The 24,267-nt window shown below is 38.4% G+C and overlaps 1 long non-coding RNA gene and 1 pseudogene across 1 annotated transcript; both read right to left on the bottom strand.

The window, feature by feature from the left end:
• LOC114455169 (cysteine/serine-rich nuclear protein 3-like) overlaps window positions 1–24,267 on the bottom strand; it is a 64,321-nt pseudogene that overhangs the window by 21,990 nt on the left and 18,064 nt on the right.
• On the bottom strand, window positions 1,117–12,207 carry LOC114454793 (uncharacterized). The gene is made up of 3 exons (XR_003672621.1): window positions 12,126–12,207; window positions 2,237–2,414; window positions 1,117–1,170 (listed from the first exon to the last, which is right to left on the bottom strand). It is a non-coding gene; the product is annotated as an uncharacterized LOC114454793 (long non-coding RNA).

The raw sequence follows: 24,267 nt of genomic DNA, 5'->3' as shown, positions 1-24,267 counted from the left end.
GGTATCAACGTCTAAAGAAATTAACAAAACATTTATCAACTTTACTCGGAAAAATAAAAAACACAATTTAAAAAAAGATAAACATGAATTATCAAACATCAAAACCTCTACTACCATCTCGATAAGCAAAAATCCCAATTTATATCAAGGACATCACTCATATTCATTGACTGAGTCCAGTGGTCCCATTGGTAACTGGGGTCACCAATAGCCAGAAGAATAGTGGAACCATGGTTAGAACCACCCCACTTGATTGAAATGACTTTAATTTTAGTTTATTTTAAATACATTTGACGGACAAAAAAGGTGCCTGCAAAAAATTAACTAAAATATTAAAACTACAAGCTACAACTACTTCAAGACATTTTGTATCATCCCCTCTTTAACCCAATAGTGTACGGGTTGAAGATGAAGGAAATATCCAAACACTTAAAAAGGTTGTTCTGCCAATCAAAGTCATTTAATGCATTTAAAACCTTTGTATTGCAGTATGTTTGGTGGCAATAATCAACTCTAGATGCACTGAATGTTGGGATGTATTGAAACAGTTATTGTGTCTATATGAGGTTAGGGTCTTTTTTACATGAGGTTTTATTTCAATCCTTTTTCTTGTTGAAGAGTGTCACTTTTACACGAAAGCTCCAGTTATTTGCTTAATTGCATTTGTCATTAAAATTGTACAACATTAAGATGTTCTTATATTTACCATTTTGTTAAAACATAATTATATTTTGTGTTTATTAATGCCAAAGCCAGTTAGAATTGCTCTTTTTTTTTTTTTCTTTTTTTTACAGTCATGGCTTTTTGTGTGTAACTGTAATGTAAATGTAATTTTTGAGTTTCTATTAAATGAAAAACCTTGAACACCAGCATGTACACATTGTTGATATTCATTAATGTTCTTTCTTGAATGACATGAGCTCATCCACAACCTAAATTCTCTGGTAGAATTTCAGCAATACATTTTCTTTTTGCACTTAATTCTATGTAAGATGCTGTCCATAATTTACCAAATGTACTCTTTATGAAGCTCAACGCTTTAAAGACAGTGGAGATGATAGCAGACTTCAGGAAGCTTGATTGGGAATGGGCCACACCTGGGTGGAAAACATGAAGTCAGAACCCAAACACACTGACATCACCGGGAGGTGGAGACATGAGCAGGAATACCTGGAAACACAAAGACAAGAGTAAACACAGGAGATACTCGAAAATCAGAATAAACTAAGACTAAATAACTAAAAGAACCACAAGAGCTAAACACAAAGAAAACTAAACAGAACCTGACAGGGTGACCATTTTGGAACGGTGGCAATTTCTCCTACAGTACATTACATCTATAGAGGAATGATGTGCTTACACAACATAGATAGATAGATAGATAGATAGATAGATAGATAGATAGATAGATAGATAGATAGATAAATAGATAGATAGATAGATAGACTTAAATAAAACAAAAGGAACCCAGAAAACGTTCAAGCGTGGTCAGGTTTTTATTGATAACATTGCATACATTGCATTTGACAATTATTATTGTATAGATGTACTACTACTGTATTATTGTTGTTATTGCTTTTCTTATAATTATCATATTCTCATATTATTGTATTGTTATTTTTAATAATATTTTAAATTATAGTGACTGGTATCCTCATTGTATCATTATTTTTATTGCTATTATTAGTATTATTATTATTATAACCATTACTATTATTATTATTATTATTATTATTATAACCATTACTATGACTATTATTATTATTATTACTGTCACTAATAATATTATGTCCCTATCATCATCATCTTTATTATTATTGTTGCCAAAGAACTGAAACATTCAAGGAACAAGAACATAAACAATCAAACTATCTACAAGAGTATTTAGTATTTGACTCCCTGTCTCAGCTGAACAGTTTTCCCTGTCCTGTCAAGGTCATCTGTGTTGAAATGCTCACTGCAAAGCATGGACCTCTCAGTTGCCACAAAATCTTCCCGTTTCACTGCCCGTTCCCATTGTCTCCTTAAACCACTGTCTTTGGGAAACTTTAAACATGTGAGCAATGTAGCCAGAGATAAAGAATTGTCAACAACAAAAATAATCCCATCATTAATTAGGCCTATTATTAGCTTTATTAGATAGCTCAAATACGTTCATCATGCTATTTTTATTACTATAGACTTATTTTGGTTCTTTTTTCAGACATTAAATTCAAGAGTAGATGTTGCTCTTTACCTTTTTTAGCTTTACAGTTTCGGTGAAAAAGTAGTCAGCGGGGGTCGCGGCGCGCGTAGCGGGGCAGTCGGATCCGTTGGGCCCGGTGAATCTGAAAGCTCCGCTGGGCGTGCCACACGTGCCGGCTCACACGCTGTCAGTGAGATGCTTCTGAGGAAGGTGAGAGACATCCCCGAAACTGTAAAGTTGATTTTCTAATTAGAATTGTTGTTAATAAATATTGTGTAATAAATACAGTTTGTCTTGCTGGTTTTTTTCAGGTTAGTTTAATCTTTTCAATGAATCTTCTATACCCCTTCACCACTTTTGTTACTGCAATCATTTTAAAAGGTTGTAAATCTAGTGCATGTAAACTTTAGCTTGAATCAGGGTTGGAGTCAATTACATTTTAAAATTACATTTACGCATTCAATTATCCATGTTCAATTACAACGCAATTATGATTACGTTGATGGGCATTTTTTCCAACTACAATAAAAATTAGAAGCATATTTTCTGCTGAAATTCAATTACATTTATGTTCTGAATTACTAAAGTTGAATTACAATTAATCACAATTACTGAGTCTTTAATAAATAACCCCATAAAACTTTTGTTTTCTGTAACAATCGGTTATGATACCAGGTTGGTTTTGACCCATGTCTTAAGTCAGCTGTAGAATACAGTAAAAAATATTATCTTTTATCTAATTTTCTGTCTCAATACTTGGTTACCTTGTTAGGCTTTGTTATTCATGAAAATATTAGCATTAATATTTTCGGTGTGGGCATTTTTTGTGTCAATATATATATATATATACATATATAAATATATATATATATATTTTTTTAATGGTAAAATGATCCTTAAGAGGACAGGTTATGATATGAAATATATTTTATTCATTTTAACTACATATGTGTAAGCCACAGAACTGTAAAAATCTTCCCCAGTTTTGCATTTAGTTAAATTGTAAATGACAGTTTTTATACGCCAATTTTATTTTAAATACAATATTACAACTTTAACAGAGATTGTCCTATCAGAAGATTGTTTAATAATGGCTTTACAGATGATTATCTAAATCCAATCCATAAGTGGATTTAAAATGAAGATGATTTCTAATCACCAAGCTTTTCTGCAGAGTTTAACGCAATAGCTTCATCTTTGCCTCCTTGAGTCCAAGAGTGTGCAAATAAGGTTGTGAGTGAGTGAGAAATGATGATGATAAACCTATAGTTGCACGATACCTACGGTACCCCGCGGTACCACATTATAACGGTTCCTACTTTACTAGAAATTCTACACAACGGTTACGGTCACAAACACGAGACAAGACATGGCAGAAGCACCGGGCCCCAGCGGCGAGTCCGCCACGGCATCACTAATTTTACTAAAAAATCCAAACTCCAAAAGTCCCATTTGGAACTAATTTGGCTTTAAAAGAAGCAGAGACGATAAAACAATAGGAGATCCACTGTGCAGGCGCTGTCACCAGCTATAGGAGCCAAAGGACTTCCGCACGGACTCAGAGTGACCTTTTTTCTTTATTTTTATTCTATTTTGTTTTAATTTAATTTACAGAGATATTAACAATGTACAAACAATATTTACAGTTTGCATACACACAAAAGAGGGATCACATCTAATCTCATAAAACACCAGTGACATCACCCAGAAAATGCATACAAATATAGTTTTCTCAGGGAATCAGTTCCTGTTTATTGTATTTTATCCTCTATGGTTTATTATGTTGGAGAAGAAGCATTATTGTCAAATAGTTTTTGTTTTTTTTTCTTAAAGACAGTGGATTTGTTATCATAAGTTGATTATTTATATTAGTTAAACATACATTGATGTGCAAAGGAAACCGAAAGGTTATTTTTTAAATTTCAACCATATAAATTCTAACTTCATTTATTAGTTGTTTTTTTTAATTGCTTTTATGCTTTTGTTCATGTACTCTCATCATACACCAAACAACACTATAAGTAATTAATAAGTATTTCTAACTTGTACAAATACATTGCAGTTCATAATAATAATAATAATATTAAAAGGCTTCAGTATCGCGATATTACCCGATTTGTCTGGTATAGTATTGTGGTTACTCATTTTGGTATCGTGACAACTCCAGATAGACCTACAGTATACTCACATCCTTCTAATCGACCATATTAGGTTCAGGTGCAACTCTTCAACCAACTAACAAACTTTACCCATTTTCTTTTACCTTGATTTAATCCTCAAAGTAAGATCCTGCTCTGTGTAAGACGCTGAATAAATGTTCTCATTAGCAAAAATGTTCTCAATCCACCCACCCACCCCCACACACACACACCCACACCCACACCCACACACCTTAAAACAATTAAACAAATTTAAGTAGATGTGATAAGTCACTTTAACCCCAGTCTAAATGTAATTAATCCAGCCTCACTCCATTACAGACCAGACTTTATCTTTAAACTATTACCACCATTATGTACAAGTCTATATATAACCAATGGGAAGGCAGGGGTTCCCTTTTTGGTGAAGTAAGTATCACCGCATTAGTCTGGCAAGAATATGAACAGTTTCCAAGGTGGTAGCAAAATATGTTATTTTATTTATCATCAACAATCGTAATAAAAATACTTCTTTTATTTCATGATGTGGTTTAAAAGCTTGACATACAAAAATATAATGAACTTTCAACACCAACAAAACTTTACCAAACAAGGTTAAGTTTAGAAAATGAAAATATTAACAAACTTAAGGTCAGTAACTCAACCAAAAACAACCCAAACGTTAGACAAAAATGAACAAAATCAAACTAATCAGCTAAACCTCACTTCATTCAGTTAAAGTGCATGGTGCCAAGTTTAGTAAACATGATTTGAGAGCTTATTTAAACATGATTTGAGAGCTTATTTAAACATGATCTGAGAGCTTATTTATACATGATTTGAGAGCTTATTTAAACATGATTTGAGAGCTTATTTAAACATGATTTGAGAGCTTATTTGAACACCAGCAGCCAACTTCCACACTTGGAAACCCGGTTCCCACAGAGGCTCAGGGCGCCTCACAAGAGCAGCATTTCCCCCTCAATGCAAACTCCATCGATAGCATTTAGCACCCGACAGTACAACCTAGGAGCCCCGAACACGCAGACGCTACGGCGTGCACACCTGCTTATAATCCTTCTAATCAGAGGATGTGGTTAAGAAAGCGTCCGATAAACAGGGATGATGCGTTCACGGGATATATGACTGTGGGAAACTACCACACTTTAACCGCCTGGTTACATATATATAAAGCACATTTAAACCCTGCTTAAGATGATATAATAAAATAAAAAAGTATCACACACACAATCACAGGCGTGAGCGCGCGCACACTAACACACACAAACACGCACTCAAACATTCGTGAGCACACACACTAGCATCAGGTTAGCTACCAGAGAGGCTAACGATACGTTTTGTCTCTTCCAAACAGAATAATATTAGGATGTTGTAGTGATTTACCTGCTGCACGTCACAGTCAGTGAAACATAATCACACGACACAGCCAGTTTGTCTGCATGAGAAGAGCGTTCACTCCGTGCTCACAAGAAATTCTCATGGTGACGTGACTAAAACACATTTAATACGTATCTAATCTGAATTTAGGACAATTTAAGACTTTTTAAAGCTTTTTATTTGTAAAAAAATATTTAACTTTTTTTAAGGACCCGCGGTCACCCTGGGTTTTCTTTGACAAAGTCTTTTGTACTTTAGACTGTTATAGTTTGTATCATCTGTATTTAATTGATGTCCTTTGTGATGAAATGACCTATTTATTTCTAGTAAAGAATGTGATGGAATAAACTTTTTTAAAAATTCCAAGCATTCTATCATTTTGTTCTAGTGTTTTCTTTACTACTACATCTTTGTTTTTTGTGCATTTTTTAGTCTTTTAACTTGTTGGACATTGAAGCAAAACATAAAAAAGGTATAAATTATGATAAAACTTAAGCATAAAACACATGTCTAAAGGTGAATCATAAAACTTAGTGACTAATATGTTTAAGAAATGTCTTCGGAGTCATTAATATCAACTTTTAGCCACAAAAAGGTGAAATAATTCATTTACATTTGAACGTCCCCATTTTGAACTAAAAAAATAAAAGTAAAGTGCCAGTAACGTAATAATAATAATAATAATGATATTATTATTACATTCACAGACATAATAACTACAATATATGATAAATGCTGCCCTTTGAAACAAATAACAATCAACCGTAAGACAAACACAATACCCTGGATTAATAAAAAATTAGCAAACGCATGCAAAAAAAAAAATACACTATATAAAAAATATCTTAAAGATTAAACATTGAAAACAGAACTACGATACAAAAAATACAGAAAAAGTCAACACTCTCCTAAGAGAAAAGAAAAGAGAATATAATGAAAAACAATTAAAAGAGAATAAAAACAAAAACCAAAAACTTTGGGAAATTATAAATTCCATAACTTTGCGTAAAAGCAAAGAAGAAGCCACAGATCACTTTATAATAAACAACTTAAAGGAATACAATAAAAAAAAAAAAATCTCAGAAGAACTTAATAATTTCTTTATAAATATTGGAATGGAGACTGGGAGAGGAATCTATCAACATCCAACACTTAAATGGAACCATTTTGACAGTGAGAATATAGAGAATGATAACTATTTAACACTTGAAGAAGTAACGGAAGCAGAGGTGAAAGCAATCATTACAAACTGTAATTCAAAAAAATCCAGAGACATTAATAATCTAACTATGAGTCTACTAAAAACTATAACAGCTGAAATAACACCACCGCTAACATATATCAGCAATCTCTCATTCAAAAATGGTATTTTCCCAGACCAAATGAAAATCGCAAAAATCAGACCGATCCACAAGAGTGGAGACAAACGAGATTTCACCAACTATCGACCTATTTCAATATTACTGCAATTATCAAAAATTCTAGAAAAACTGTTCATGAAAAGGCTGGACAAATTCATAGAAGAGAATAATATATTACACGAAGGCCAATATGGGTTCAGAAAGGGACGTTCAACAGCAATGGCTATAACTGATACCACGGAAAATATAAGAGATGCATTAGAAAATAATTTATTTGTATTCGGCATTTTTTTGGACCTTAAAAAAGCATTTGACACAATAAACCATGATATTCTGGAGGAAAAACTTCAAAACTACGGCATTAGACACAACGCCCTAAACTGGGTTAAAAGTTATATAAGAAATAGGAGACAATATGTGGACTTTGAACAAAACATATCAATATGCCAAACCATACAATATGGTGTGCCACAGGGTTCGATTTTAGGGCCAAAACTGTTCATTCTATATACAAACGACATTTTCAAAGTCTCAAATTGCCTTAAACTAACGCTGTTTGCGGACGACACAACCATCCTATGCTCAGGTAAAGACATTAAAACTCTAATAGAAACGATGAATGAGGAACTATCAAAAATCCAAACATTGCTCAATGTAAAGACTGAAACTAGACATGGATATAATTGAACAAGCAAAAGAATATAGAGCACTAGGAGTGTGGATAGATGAGAAACTGACTTGGAAAAAACACATACAAGTAGTTAAAAACAAAGTTGCTAAAAGCACCTACATCCTATGGAAATTACAACAAATACTACATACCAAATCACTGAAGACAATCTATTCTTCCCTTGTTGGGTCACATTTAAATTACTGCTCAGAAATCTGGGGAAACACCTACAAAACGTATCTTGAACCTTTATTTAAACTACAAAAAAAAGCAATTAGGATTTTATATAAGGCACCACACAACGCACACACAAATGAACTATTTGAAAAGGCCAAATACCTAAAAATGCAAGAAATAATACACAACACACAAATTCTCGCATATAGGGCATCACTAAAAACACTCCCATATCAAATACAAAAACGTTTCACATACAAACACACTGCTTATGAACTAAGACATAACAATGTGTTTATACAAGAAAGGGTTAAATCTAACATTGGAAAATACAGCACTGTCAACAGAGCTATTACCAGCTGGAATAGCCTTGATGCAAAGACAAAACAAGCTGCAAACTTGGCTAGATATAAAGAAAAAACTCGGAAGACATTTTTGCAAGAATACGAGATCAACACATCAATGAGAAAGAAGATGAACTTTTCTTTTGAACTGGAACAACACAAACAACGTTTGGGAATGAAATCTACGGTGAAGAAGGATGACACGAACAACGATGGAGAGGAAGAATAAAAAATAAAAAAGAAGACAACACTGACCACAGATGAAAATAAATCCTACACAAACAAGGACAAAAAAAAAAAAGAAAAAAAATGAAATTGTGTTCAGAACCAAAGAATGTTTGACCAGAGAGACGAGCTCTGATGTAAATTTTCTGTGTTCAAAATAGGTGACGGGACTCGGATAAGCAACCTGCTTCTCTCGTCTCCTTTTTCGGCATGTACAAAAAAAAAAAAAAGAGAAAAAGAATACTGAATGCAACCATGTTGGAAATAAACTGAATAAATAAATTTAAAAAAAAAAATAATAATAATAATAATAATAATAATAATAATACATCCTTAAAGGAACAATAGGGCCAAAAAACCCCACCTCATTATTGTATGAAGATTTATGTATAAACTAATAATGATTTGTCATTACTATTTACTTTCAGTTTAGTGTAAGTTTATTCATTGGTTGATAAAAACATTTATTATAAAATTATATCAAGAAACAAAACAATAAAAGAAGAGGAAAAAAACTATCAATATTTGTTTACAGTAATTCAAAGAGATACAATCAGTGTTATGATGGATGGTGAGAGAAGACATAATATGTAATGTTGATGAACAAGTTCGGATTAACTACGGCTGGGCCCGCGGAACATCTCAGTGCAGAATAGCACGTACCACGTTCCTGAGAATTCAGTCAAATGACTCAGTTCCACCGAGTAAAACAATTCAAATTGTGCAACATAAAATCATAATCTATGTTCAATTGCCTTTGAATCGATATATCACAAAACTATTTCCCCATACATTTGGAAATTTACAGAAATAGAGGTGGGCCCCCGGGCTCCATTTCAAAAAAAGGGCTCTGAGCATCTCAAGAAGAAGAAGAAACTGAACAGTACAGTCGACGTTGGAACCTGAAGCTTTTGAACCTCCCAGAATCCCTCAATAAAACCACTGAAGATGTGAGAAAAGAAGTTTTTAGTACCTTCCGTGCCCAGAGCCAACAGGGACCGGACCCCAGGCCAGAAGGACCCGGAACAGAAGCAGCCGAGACAGCAGCCCCCCCCCCCAGGGACGACGACCATGGCCATAGCTGCCTAGAGCACCAAGTCGCACCTCTGGCCCCCAGGTGCACCGACTGAGCACCCCAGAGTGTGCCAGATCGCCTTTTCTCGATACTGCCCACGCAATGAGCCCTAGCCCCTGGGCCAAGCCCCCGTTGGGGGTGCCACCCCATCACAGCCCACGAACCGGCTACAGCCCAGCAGGACCGCACAGCCCCAGCCGGCGCAAGAACAGCAGCCCAGGCCCCGCCCCCCACCAGACAGCGCAGGCCACGGGGCAATGCCCCCCACCGGTGCACGGGCGACCGTCAACCGCTCCAACGCGATTTGACAATGTTTGGAAGAATTTTCCTAACGAAAGCTGAAGGTATCTCAAGACTAATATATCCTGCTTTATCTCAATTTGTTCAGGAATCAACGTCTAAAGAAATGAACAAAATATTTTTCAACTTTACTTGAAAAAATAAAAAGCACGATATTAAAAAAAAGATAAACTTTCAGGATCCAGGAAAGAAGGTGGTTTTGAACTGTTACATTTTGTTGATTTGAACTATATTTTTAAGATTAAATAGATAAAGGAATGTCTCAAAGCTCCTAATTCTATCTGGTATTTTATTCCAAATAATATATTTAACAACCTTGGTGGTCTTCGTTTTCTACACACTTGTAATTACAATATAGCCAAAATTAAATTTACAATTATGTAAATTTTATCAACAGGCTATTCTGGCTTGGAAAATATGTTACTCTCACAATTTCTCCCCAAACAAATCTATAATTTGGAATAATGAAAACATTTCGATCAGAAGGAAAACAATATTTAGACAAAACTGGGTTGATTGAGGTGTTATTTCTATAAGTGATCTCTTTGACTCTGAAGGAGCATTACTAAGCTATAAGCGTTTCCTCCTAATCAAATCATTCCCTGTTACTAGCAAAGAATTTAACATTGTAACCAAAGTTATTCCTGGTGATTTATTCCTTTTAATGAAAAGTCATCTTCAGTTTCAAGAAACCCAAAGAGTGGAACGTCTTCTAATGGTAAATGGTTTAAATATCATGGACTGAAAGTGCACAAACAAACATATACGGAACACATTTCATGAAAAGAGGAAAATATCTCCAGGAAAAAAGGCCTTTTGGGGAAACATTTTTACAAACATTAATTGAGAAAAGGCTTGGACACTGCCTTACGAATTTTGTTTTAATAACAGGATTAAAGAAAATCTGATACAATATTTTTCCATCCAATTTGTATTTCTCCAAACTTTTAGACACCGACAAAAAATGCAGCTTTTGTAATAATGAACCAGAATCCCTCTCACATTCATTTTATTACATCATGGACCGCTACTTGGTTAAAACCAGACAACCATCCAACAAAGGGAACCCATTTAAGTTTCTCTGTCATGTCCACCCAAAGTTCCACAAACACGGGGACAGAGATGAACCTGTAGCAACGATTATGAACTGGAAACTCAACTAAAGCTAACCATGCTAAGCTAACACACCGACACACACACTGGGCAAAGAGCTAATGCTAACCACTCCAAATAAGGAACAGACCAAATAAAAAGAACACTTCTTACCGTCATAAAACCACAGACAGCCACCGATTTGTTTATGTCAGATTTAACACCTGTATGTGTAGTGGGTCCCGGTCTGGTCTCCGCTAGCAGATGTATAGATAATTCTCCTGAGAGGAGTGCTGTAAGTGTAGGGAAGACACAGCAAAGCCGGACACATGAGACTCTTTCTCCATTCAGTTGGATTACATTTATTTACACATTCAAATAAACCCCTTGCTGCATTTATGAATTATTCTTATTATTTCTGCTTGCAATGAAGCATTGTTATAACCACAGATGTTATCATTTACACAAAATGTCCATTTTACATATTTTCACAAAAATATGAAATTCAGTATAAAACCAAAAATAAACATATTTCTTCACAATCATGTCATCTAACTGTATCACCAGTCATGTATATATTCTTGTTTAAACACCTTGTTTTTAACCTCTTAATTAAGAGTGTACATTTTGTCATAACTAAACATATTTTAAGTATTTACTTAATGTAACAGAATAACCTTACATGCAGTTATTGATTTACACACACACCATTAACTAACCAACTTATTAACAATCAGAAACATGACTAACTCCTGGCTTGTCACCAAACCCAAGAACTCTAACCACACCAACAGTCTCAGTTTAAGTACAGGCCCTAAACCAAGGCTTCAGATGTAGCACATTTGTATCCCTACATTAGCATTAGCTTAAACAACCAAACAATGTATTGCACTCACACATCATATTTCACACATAAAAATAAAACTACAAACACATTATTGTCCCACAAAACAACCCACAAATGACCAGGAGCCAATAGAAATAGGTAAAGTACATACTTACTACGGTGTCGACCGCCTTTTTGCTGACTCTCCTCGTCACGTAGCATGAAACTTACAATTCTACACACATTTACACATTTTAGCTAACAGGCAACTTATCACTGGAGCACCCTATCATGTTTTAAACACCTGTACTCACATAAAAGGTGAGAAACTAACCTGTAAGTGTAGGGAAGACACAGCAAAGCCGGACACATGTGACTCTTTCTCCATTCAGTTGGATTATGAGGTTCGTCCGGTGCGCACCGCTTACGTTTCAGGTTAGTGTCGCCATCTAGTGTCCGTTTCACAGCATGACATGGTAAAGTAAAATGAAACATTGCAACTACAATAAACTTAAATTGACTTTGCATGGGAAGGAAACCAAAATAAAAACATCTCAACAAAACACTCATTTTGTGAGTATCACATATGGAAGGATAAAAACTAACATGTCACATGTTGTGTGAAATAAATGTTAGCATAAATACTAATGTCACTATTAATCCGTCCCAATTTGTGAAACGCAATATTTTTTAATTATATTTCACGTGTTCACAGACAAAACTGGTCTCATTAGATTAATGTAACTATTGAGATTATTACACCTAAATATACTGAATGATTAAATCATCAGCTTGATCTGGTTCAATTATAGGAAATCAGAGAAATATTTATCAATCATAACTTTATGTAACTCATTATCAGATAAATGAAACAAGATTCAGCAACAGTAAAAACACTAATGGAGTTATTTTTTGCTTTTCATGTGCTATTTTTTTTAGAAAATAATTTAATTTCAAATGACGAAATGAATGAATTACATATAATAACACTAATAGTGACCCACATGCACTAATATATTCCATAAAATATCAGCTTATGAACTCTTTGAGTCAGCAGCTATTATAGCCTTTTTAAAAGTGTCTAATGTTGATGTATTCACATGTATTTGTGTTTGTAAAAAACCTGTTTACACTAAGTTATGATTTTTTATTATGATTATGATTATTATGATTTTTTTTTTTGTTTTCATTTAGCGTGATTTTCATTATCATAATTAATACCAGAAATTATCGGGATCATTTTTTTTTTTGTCAATATCGCCCATCCCTATTGTAAACTTATTCATTTTATATGGTAAATTCTATATTCACAAATGTAAGTTCAACCAATTTACTCCCCTCTTTGTAAGCTTTCTGTGTGAATTTAAAGAATATATCAAAACTATATCCTTTATTCATACAAAAAAAAAAAAAAAACATCCAAACTGTGACTATATACAATGGTATTTTTGAAATGGAAAGATTATGATTTACCCTTATTTATTTTATCTTTATTTTTTTCAATTTTGTATATGTGATTTTTATAATCTGCACTTCTGACCTGTTGTATATTTAAAAATAAATTAATAAATAAATATTATAACAATAATTTTTCCATATATATAAATATTGTTTATCATTATACAACAACACAAACAATAACTCACAACTATATTATTTAAAAAACATATGAACCAACTTAACACTAACTTCAGGTGCTAACTCACCCCAGCATCTTTAGATAAATTACGTCAGTTCCTTATTTCTGTCTTTAACATTCCCTCTCTGACGAGAAAATATTAATGAACTATTCATCATCATTTTGAACCGTACAAATAACACTTTAATAACTACAGACCTGTCCGTGGCTGTTCGTGCAGCAGTTAAATCTGTAGATGGTTTTATTATGTTTAGCCACCTCCCCCTCTTTCCTTTCTGTTTGCTCTACGTCAGGCTAGAACGCTGCGCATGCGCAAATTGAAGAAGGCCGGTTGCCATGGTTCTCAACTCTTGTAAACAGTTTATCATAAGATGAAAGCAGCTCCTAAAACAGTTCCAAAACGAAATTATCTGAGAAACCACATCATTTATTCTGTCCATCAGAGTGAGATAAACTAAAAACGTACAAACAACCAAAGTAAGTTTAATATTTTAAATTTGCATTTTACATTGTGACCACCAGAGTCTCCCCGTGAGCAATGTGTGAGTTTTTACAGCAGTAGAGGGATTTTATTCCAGCATTGAACTACTTGAGTTTTGTCAGATGAAGTTTGGCTTTAAAACAAAATAATTATATTTAGTGTAAATCAGTATTATTTTTGGCATAATTTTACATTCATAAGTGAATATATTTAAAATTGTTGCCATGTTATTCACAACTTGTAGTTAATTTTTTTAATAGATAAAAATTAATTCAACAGACAAGCATGAAATGAAATTTAGTTTCTCTTCTTTTGAAAATAAATTATATTCTTAAATGTATCTCACCTGAAATATATAAAATATATTTTAGAGTTTGCTGATCAACAAAAGGCTAAAGAAATGTTAAATAATATCTATCTGTGTAATGATTTCTTACATCAAGCGTTTGATATTGATTTCAATAACTGTTCAGTTTGTGATAGTCATATTATGTCCACTCAGCAATCTTTTTCTATTTATTTATTTACATGTAAGCAAACGAACATGTTTTGGATTTTATTATAGGGTTGGGATTTTGGGTCAGGATTCTGGTTTTCCATCTCTTGAGTTTGTTAGATTAAGTTTGGTTTTATGTGTTTTATGTATATATTAATATAAGTTTTTATTATTGAAGGTGCAGCTTCATGATGAGGGCAGAGATTGCAGAGGTGGTGTCCTTCCTGAAAAGCCTTGTCAAATTAAAAAACAATGTGAAGGCGGAGAAAATTGATTTGTTTGGAAAGCGTCTGGCAGTGGTGCTGCAGGAGAAGTTTGAAGGACACTGGTACCCTGAAAACCCCAGCAAAGGCCAGGCATACAGGTACTGCTCAGTGGGACACACAATGGTTTGTGGGTCATTCCATGTCATTAAAGTGTGGCAATTGAATAATTAAAGAACAATTGATAAACATTTCAGATTTTTTTTAAGACCAAAGTACATGGGATGTCCTGAAAATGTGTAAAAATGACTTGGAGTGACCCTTGTAGCTGTCCTCTGGTCAGCCTCAGCAGCTAAACACGCTGATCCTTTTAGTGCTGTTCTCCTCTTTCTATCCACTAACCCCAACCAGTCAAAGCAGAGGGTGGCTACCTCTGAGCCTAGTTCTGCTAAAGTTTTGCAATGTAAATAAAGTTGAATTGAAATTGAATATTTGTGTTTTTCAGGTGCATCAGAGTGAATAATTTACATCAACAGGACCCAGAGTTGCTGCGTGCCTGCAGGGAAAGTGGGATTAAATACAGCGACCTGGGGCTGCCATGGGAAATCACTCTGTGGGTTGATCCTGGAGAGGTTTGTGGAAGGTGAGTAACAAAAACACACAATTATTCTTCATTCTTTTTTTTAGATTTTCTACTCCTCTGATTATCCGTGATCGTGGAATTCATGTTCTGAATCTGAAAATGCAATCTAAACTTTTTAGTTTTTTCTCTTTATTCAAAATCTGGTGCTAATGGGCCAAATTGCTCAGTGAGACGTCACTAAACTTAAAACAAGAGGAGCAACTCTGAATAAACAGGAAAAACTGTTTGTCAATGAAAGGCCAGTAGCTTATGTAAATGTATAATATGTCCTCTGCTATTTATTGCTATTGTTGAATTTTGTGAGATTATTATGAAAACTATAGTCATTTGTCATTGTGGAAGTGAAGTGTGCATCTAGCCCATATGATATAGAAATGCATCACATACATGTTTTGGGACAATATCACACACATAAAAGGTCAAATTACATACATAATGCGTGGGATTTCGTGTAAAACTTGAGGGTGAGTCCAAAAGAAAACGGCTAAATGACAGAGACTAAACCCTCATGTTTTAGGACCAAATCAAACATTTCAAAGATGTTTTTCTCGTAAAATGGGGTGCTGAAAAACAGCTTGTTTTTGTTTGTTTTTAATGTGTGTATGTGTGTGTGTGTGTTATTGTTGCACAGATACGGAGAAAATAATTTCGACTTCCCAGTTGCCACATTGTCCAAAGACACGGGTAAAATGGTGTCGGAATACCACTCAGATTCTTCTGATGAGGAGAGCAAACGTTCCTCCCCCCTCACCATCCCCAACAGGAAGTGCTCTAACCAGGTAACCCATGGAGCAGAAATCACCTCCTTCCTCACTCACCTGTTCTTAAATCACTGTTGTTTCTGTGTTTGAACTTATCTTTAACTTTTTCCTTCCCCAGACGTTAAATGCAGCTGCTCCATCATGGAATCCTAAAAATATGAGGTCAGGAATGGGTGCCAGCAATCCACAGCCCCGCAACAGAACCCCCATTCCTTGGAGAAACAAACTATGGGTACCTCCTTTACCAGAGGCAAAGCCTCCTAATGGGACTCCAACCATAAATAACCATTTTTTTTATCAATAAATACAATGTAAAAATGACTTACCTATATATTTTCTTTTTTAACAAGTGTTTTATAGCTTGGATACTGATTGCAGGGTGACTACAAGTAGGAAGAAGTTATATTTAAAACTTTGAGACCTTTTTAATACCACCTTAAAAAAAATTTAAGACCAAACTTACGATGGAAATACAGACCAAAGGGAAAATATATTATTTTACAATTAAAGGCATTGATGTCAGTTAATAATATACAATAAGGAAAAATGAAAGTAATCAGTTGTTCAAGAACATTTTTCAAATGTGTTTATTAATGTGGAAAGAGAACAAAAATATTGACATTGTCCTAAATTATATTTATTGTAACACAATTCTCACAACATTTAATATCAGTGGACAATAAACTAGAAATCAAAATTGACTGGAACCTGTGAGCAAACCAAACACCAAAGTGCTTTTATCAGATTCTTCACTGTGTAATGCTATATGTGGAACTTTGATCAAAAATTAGGCCTTCTAAGAAAATGTAACCAACCCACATTATCAGCCTAATTTCTGTCCTGGCTAATGAAACTTTATGTTTCTATTATGGGCCCACCTTAGACATAACAATGTGAACACACTATTTTCATTTGAAATGTTGTGAAAACAGAAATTCTGGGATGAGGTAAAAGAGGTAGGTGAGAAGGTAAGGGAAAGAGAAAATGTCTGACTGGACATCAAGGCATGTGTCTGAGTTCTGTTGATTTGTCTTCCAGCTCCCTCTCAACTAGAGCTGCAACAAATTATTATTTTCATAATCGATTAATCGGTCGATAAATTATTTGATGAATCGGATAAAAAAACACCACATTTTTAATTTCAGCCTGTTTATTCGTCCCATTGTGAATGTAGTGGTAGGTCACCCTAAGGTAGACTTCATTAGCTACACGTGTCCATATATCTGCAGTGAGACACAGTTTGCTGTTTGTGTTCATTGCATTCTTCACTTCCTTTAAAGTCTCTTCATATTTTCTCTCCATGAGCTTTGTAAAATGTAAAACATAAATTGTGTCGTTGAGGGCAGAATGTGACCTGGATTAAAGGTGAGGATGATTGTAGTGAAGCTTCATCTTCAACCATGGACACAGACCTCATGTCAGTGATCATCATGTAGAGGATGTTCTCAGTCACAGCTTCTCTCTGTGGTTACATCATGTGTTCATCACCATGAAGCCTGTCATTGTTTGATCTTTACTGATGAAATGAGAAAGATAGTAAAGCATTAGTATGTATTATAGCACAATTTACTACAACTAAAGTATTAACTTGTTTTATATGCAGTATTAGGTTAAGACATGTTCATAGTCCAAAGAGCAAAACACACACACACGCCCGCACGCGCACACACACACGCACACACACCTTAAAACAATTAAACAAATTTAAGTAGATGTGATAAGTCACTTTAACCCCAGTCTAAATGTAATTAATCCAGCCTCACTCCATTACAGACCAGACTTTATCTTTAATCTATTACCACCTATTAATAAATGGAGAGATAAAGAGATAACTGCGTTATGCACAATGATGGGAGATAGAACACCTAAAACATTAAAATCATTTGACAAACTTAAAAAAGAATTTGATTTAGAAAGTAGATATCTACAGATAAGAATTTTTTTCGATACTGAAATCAGAAAAGAGCTTTCAGCAGGAAACGAATTAGTGGAAATCATAATACAAGCATACAAAGCCACTCCCTTTAAGATAGTCTCAAAACTGTATAAAAGCCTAAAACAAAATGGATCCAACACTTTTTATATAAAACAAAAGAAGGAAAGGGAGTTAAATATGACGATATCTGAGGATGAGTGGTACAGCATGTGCGATACGCAGCACACCTCCACCAGCTGAAGGAGATGGCGGGAATTTGGCTGGAAGAACTTGGTACATTTCTTTATAACACCACAAATTTTAAAGAGAACACTGAAATGTGAACAGCTGTGCTGGAGGGGCTGTGGGCAGGCGGATGCTGACCACTCACACATCTTCTGGTTATGTCCAAAAATAAAAGCATTTTGGAGGGAAGTTATACAAGTAATGGGAGATGTACTGTGTTGTACTATACCTGTGGACCCTGTCGTTTACCTTGGCCTTGTACGGGTTGAAGTCATCTCCAAAAGTGATATCTATCTTTTTAAAATAATGACAATTGCAGCGAGAAAGAACATTACCAAAAACTGGATGAAAGTTGACCCACCAACAGTGACTCAATGGACAAATACACTGGAGGAAATATACGTAATGAAGAAATGGACTCATTATCTAAGAAACCAGTCGAGACATTTTGGGAAACGCTGGACAAAATGGATTGATTACAGGATAAAGGACTGAATTTTCACAAGGAGCACTACCCCCCTAATTTATTTATTTTCTTTTTCTTTAATTAATTATTTAAAATTATTATTATTATTATTATTTTTTTTTTTTGTGTGTGTTTTTTTTTTTCTTCCTTGTTGTCCATGTAATATAAAATTGTAAATAAAAAGTATATAAAAAAAACAAACTATTACCACCAGTATGTACAAGTATATATATAAAGCACATTTAAACCCTGCTTAAGATGATAAAATAAAATAAAAAAGTATCTCAAACACACAACGTGATGGAATAAACTTTTTTTAAAAGTCCAAGCATTCTATCATTTTGTTTTAGTGTTTTCTTTACTACTACATCTCTGTTTTTATGTGTATTTTTTAGTCTTTTAACACTAGAAGTCCCAGGGATTTCTATATCCCCCCAGAAGTCCCAGAGCAGGGTCAAATGAACTCTAGGACCAAACTGACGACTCTGATGGCTACAATTTGCATCTATTCATTTGTAAATGAATCACCTGAGAAATCAGCAGGGGGGAGAGCCTGACTCTAACAATGGAAGTCTGGAATGTTAGGGGGAAGTGCCCTGGAAGCTAAAGTCACAATGCCCCGTTTATTAACTCGTTCTGCTTGATGCTGGGGGAGAACAAACACAGACTACAAACATTGAAAGAAACAGAGTCACCTCTTCCAACACACCTGATTCAAATGATTATCAGGCTTCTGCAGAGCTGGATGATCATTTGAATAAGGTGTGCTGATTAGTGGCCCTCGAGGACCGGAATTGGACACCACTGGAATACCATGTTGTCATGCAGCCTTTTGTGCTGTGGGGAATAAATAGCTGGCTGCTTCCACCTGCTGACACTCCACACTTATTCTACTCAAAATGCAGAGAAGGTTTACCACTCAAGAAGCGTTGGAATTGATCCTGAACAATGCAAACCCTTGTGACTCAGATGGGGAGGACATAAACCTTCAGCCAAATTCGGATTCGGACTCTGAGCTGTCTTCAGGTTAGATTTCCCAAACATCCTATTTTCATTTCCTGACTTTATTTTTATTTAAAACCGAAGAAAAGAATAATTTGAATTTGTTCACATTGCAGATGACGCGACTGCTCCTCATCTGGAAAAGAGAGCTCGGTTGGAGAGTGAGCCCACAGAGACGGCGAAAGAGGGCACAGTGTGGCATGAAGAACATGTGGGTACAATTCTCCGTTTCACTCCAATGGAACCGTACGCTGCAGATGGAGAGCCAACAGCAAAGGCCAGAAGAAGAATCAGGAGTCGCCTTCAGAGCTTCCTCTGTTTCATTACTGTTGGCATGCTCCGTCCCATTCAAGAATGGACTATTCAGCATGCACGGCAAACGGAGCAGACGGACTGGTTCATGATCCTCCATGAACTAATGGCATTTATTTCTGTTATTATTTTGAGGGGGGTGACCAAGGTTCCATCTCTGCGTGACAGCTGGTCAGCATGCCTGGGAAACCCACTTATCACTGGAATTATGTCACGAAACCGTTTCCAAGACATCATGCGTCACCTACGATTTGATGACATGTTTACGCGCAGTGAGCGAGTGCAGACAGATAAGTTTGCTGCAATTTCGGATGTGTGGGGATCGTTTGTTACCAACTGCATCACATGCTACAACCCTGGTCGACACATCACAATTGATGAACAGCTTTTCCCATCGAAGACTCGCTGCTGTTTCCTGCAGTACATTGCAACAAAACCCGACAAATTTGGCATAAAGTTTTGGGTGGCTTGTGATTTGAAAACAAAGTACATCTGCAATGTCCTCCCATATCTTGGAAAGGACCCCAGTCGTCCCAGTGAGGAGAGACCTTCTGAGAGTGTGGTGATGAAGCTGATGGAACCATTTATGGACAAAGGCAGGACGGTCACCACGGACAATTTCTTTACATCACTGACACTTGGATGACGACTGCTCAGCCGGAAAACCACCATCCTCGGGACAGTCAACAAGATTCGCCGGGAAATTCCTCAGTCAACTAGAAAGATGGACCGCAAGGAATTCACCACTCAGGTATGTTGTTGGTCTTTTTTATTCCATCAACACCTCTGAGTGTGTCATTGTGTTTAAAACCGCTATAATAACAACAATTTCTTCTTTTTTAGGTGTTTTCCACCACTGGTGCCACGCTGACGGTGTATGCGCCCAAACGAAAAAAGACCGTCTACATTCTCAGCAGCATGCACAGCGTGGTTGAGACTGAGGAAACCATCAAAAGGAAGCCAAACACCATCACCCAATACAACACCACAAAGTGCGGAGTGGATGTGATGGACCAGATGGTGCGGGAGTACAGTGTGCGCACAGGAACACGGCGATGGCCAGTCGCCGTGTTCTACAACATGATCGACATGGCGGCACTCAATGCACATCTGCTTTATCAAGCATGCACCGGGGTGCAGGAGAGACGGGTGGACTTCCTGGTTCAGCTAGCAAGAGAGTTGGCTAACTCTCATGTGAGTGAAAAGAAGGCACTCAAAGAGCAACTGCGCCAACAACAACCGCCTACACCTGGCCCTGGGAAAAGGGCTAAGTGTCAGATCAACCATTGCTGCAAGAGCAATCGCGCAACTGTGCGATGTGTTCATTGCCACAAATACACATGTGGCAAATGTAGGAGAGAGATACCGTGGCAGTGCCAAGTATGTCACGAGTCTCAATAAGAGGATGAAGGAGATTCTTCTAAATAAAAACCATTGAAAACAAATCACAGTTGTTCTTTTGCACATTTCTCACACCACACTGTCATTAAAAATAAATAATTTTTGTGTTCTCTTTGGGTCAAATGACACCTCTCTGGGTTTTATAGGTAAAAAGTTCATTTGACACCTCTGTGGGACTTCTAGTGTTAAAAGCTAAAGACCGAGTCAAAAACCTTGGTGTTCTGATTGACTCAGATCTTACATTCAGCAGTCAGATCAAATCTATCACAAAAATAGCCTTCTACCACCTAAAGAACATCTCCAGAGTGAAAAGTTTAATGGCTCAGAAAGATCAGGAAATACTGGTCCATGCTTTTATATCCAGCAGACTAGACTATTGTAATGGTCTTCTGACAGGAATCCCCCAAAAGAGCATCAAACAGCTACAGCTGGTTCAGAACGCTGCAGCTCGGGTCTTAACCAGAACAAAGAGGTCAGAGCACATTACTCCAGTTTTAAAGTCTTTACACTGGCTCCCAGTCAGCCTCAGAATAGACTTTAAAGTTCTGCTGCTGGTGTATAAATCTGTGAATGAGTTTGGTCCAGAATACATCAGTGACATGTTAGTCAGGTATGAACCCAGCAGGTCTCTCAGATCTAAGGACACAGATCAGATAGTGGAGCCCAGAGCTCACAGTAAACATGGTGATGCTGCTTTTAGTTGTTATGCTGCAAAGAAGTGGAACAAACTGCCAGCAGAGCTGAAGTCAGCATCCAATGTGAACATTTTCAAATCAAAGTTAAAGGCACTTTTTTCTCTACTGCATATGATTGAGAGAGAGATTTTTTGTCATGTTGTTGATGTCATGATGATTTTACTGATGATTTTAATTGATTTTACTGATGATTTTAAATGTTCTTATTGATTTTAAACAATTGAATGTTTTATCATGTCAAGCACATTGAGTTGCCTTGAGTATGAAATGCGCTATACAAATAAATTTGCCTTGCCTTGCCTGTCTCGTGCTCCCCCCCTCCTCCGCCTTCGCTCGGCGCCGGCTCTCCCGTTGGGTTTGGCGTGGGGGGCTCCTGTCGGTCCGGGGTGCTGGTGGGGGGGCTGTGGCCTTCGCTTGGGGGGCGGGCATTGCTGCGCTGGGTGGGTGGCTCGGGGTTGGCTCGTCTGGGGGCCTGGGGTGGTGGGGTTCGTGGCTTCGGGACGGGGGGGTCCGGGATGGGGGTGGCGCTGGGGGCAGCTGCTCTTGGGGGCGGCACTTGCGTCCTGGGTTGTCGGGTGGCGGGGTGGTGCGGTGGGTTGCTCCGCCGGCCGGTCTGGGGCCTTGGCCTGGTTCCCTGGGGCGCGCCTTCGCTGAGCGTGCCGCTGGCGCGGTGGGCCGGGCCGCCCCCTCCCCCTCCTCCTCGGGGGCTCACTTGGGGGACCGCAGGGGCCGGCTTGTGTGGCTTCGGGGGGAGGGAAGGGTGAGTTAAGGGGCCTCGCCCACGCTGGGGCCTCCCCTGGGCCGTGCTAGGTGGGTGTGTGTGGGGGCGCGGCCGGTGGCTCCTGTCCTGGTGGATCCGCGTCGGGGTGGTTGGTCTGCTGGCTGGAGGCGCCGGGCCCCGTGGGTGCCGTGTCTGGGCGGGGGTGCCCCGGGGGTGGGTCTCTGGGTTTGGCGTCTCGGGGTGTGCCCTCCCGCCGTCTGCCCGGGAACGGGCTGCGGTTCAGCGAGGTGCCGCGCTGCCTTGGGCGGGGTGGGGCTATTGGCTGGGGCCTGCTGTCATCCGGGCTGTGCTGGCGTCGGGGGTGTCTCATGTCGGTGCGGGGGTGATTGGGGGTGGTCTCCGTGGGTGGGGGGGGCTCTGCTGGCAACATTGATGTGGGGTTGCGGTGCCTGGCTGGAGGGGCATGGGTTCGCCTACCTATCGGTCCTTGGCTGGCGGGGTGGCCCTGCTTGGGTGGTTGGTGGCGTCCTCTCTCGTCGGGGGGGCCGGGGCCGCCCACCTGTGGAGGGTGCTCTGTCGTGGTGTCGTGCGGGCCTGTGCTGGCCCTGGTGTGGGAGCTGGCCTCTCTCCTGCGCGGTCGCCGCCTGCTTTGGCGGGGCGGGCCGCTCTGGGCCGACTGGCGGCGGGGGTCGCCTCCTGGACTGCTGGGGGATGTGGCTGGTGCCTGGCTCCGCCTGGGGGGGGGGGGGTGGTCCCCGCCGTGCTCCGTATGGCCGCCGCGGTTCGGGGGGGTGCCGCGGGGGGGTCTCCGTTTGTGCCGCTCGGCGCGTCTCTGGGGCCCGCGTGCCGTGTGCCCGTCTGCGCCGTCTGCCCTCTCCGGTGGCCGGCGGTGCGGACGGGCCGGGCTCCTACCAGACAGGCCTCCTACATGGACACTTCATATCGCTCACTCCCAGCTGGTCTGGCTCACCCACTTGTTGCACCACACTCACATACCCAACCCTTGGGGGGCTGGATGGTGGGGCTGAGGGTGGAGGGGGCCGCCGCCAGCACTACTAAGTAGTGGCGCGGGGGCGGCACTCCCACCTCTGGCTGCCCTACTAATCCCTCCAATTTTAATTACACCTCAACACACCACCCCCCGAGGGTGGGACCACCACTTCCACATCCCTCCGGAGCTGTAGGTGGCTGGATGGGGAGCACCGCTACCCCTCCATCCACCCTTTTTTAATAGCACTTCATGCATTCACTAAGCACATACATTCACTCAGGGGGATAGGAAGTGCCTCTCTATTGGTGGAATGGAGAGCACCATAACAGGGTGGTGGGTAAATTCACACATCTGGGCCTGTCGGGTGGGGGGCCCGGCCCGTTTCGTTGATGGCTGGGCTACCGTGTGGGGATCGGGGGGGGTGCGGTCGGGGGGCGTGCGGGGCGGTGGGTTCTCTGGGGGGTGGTGTAAGGGGTGTTTGCTGGGGGGACTCCCTTTGCGGGG

The sequence above is a fragment of the Gouania willdenowi genome, chromosome 21 (genome assembly GCF_900634775.1).
Source record: "Gouania willdenowi chromosome 21, fGouWil2.1, whole genome shotgun sequence".
NCBI classification, from domain to species: Eukaryota; Metazoa; Chordata; class Actinopteri; order Blenniiformes; family Gobiesocidae; genus Gouania; species Gouania willdenowi.
This window is presented reverse-complemented; position numbering and strand designations above follow the sequence as displayed.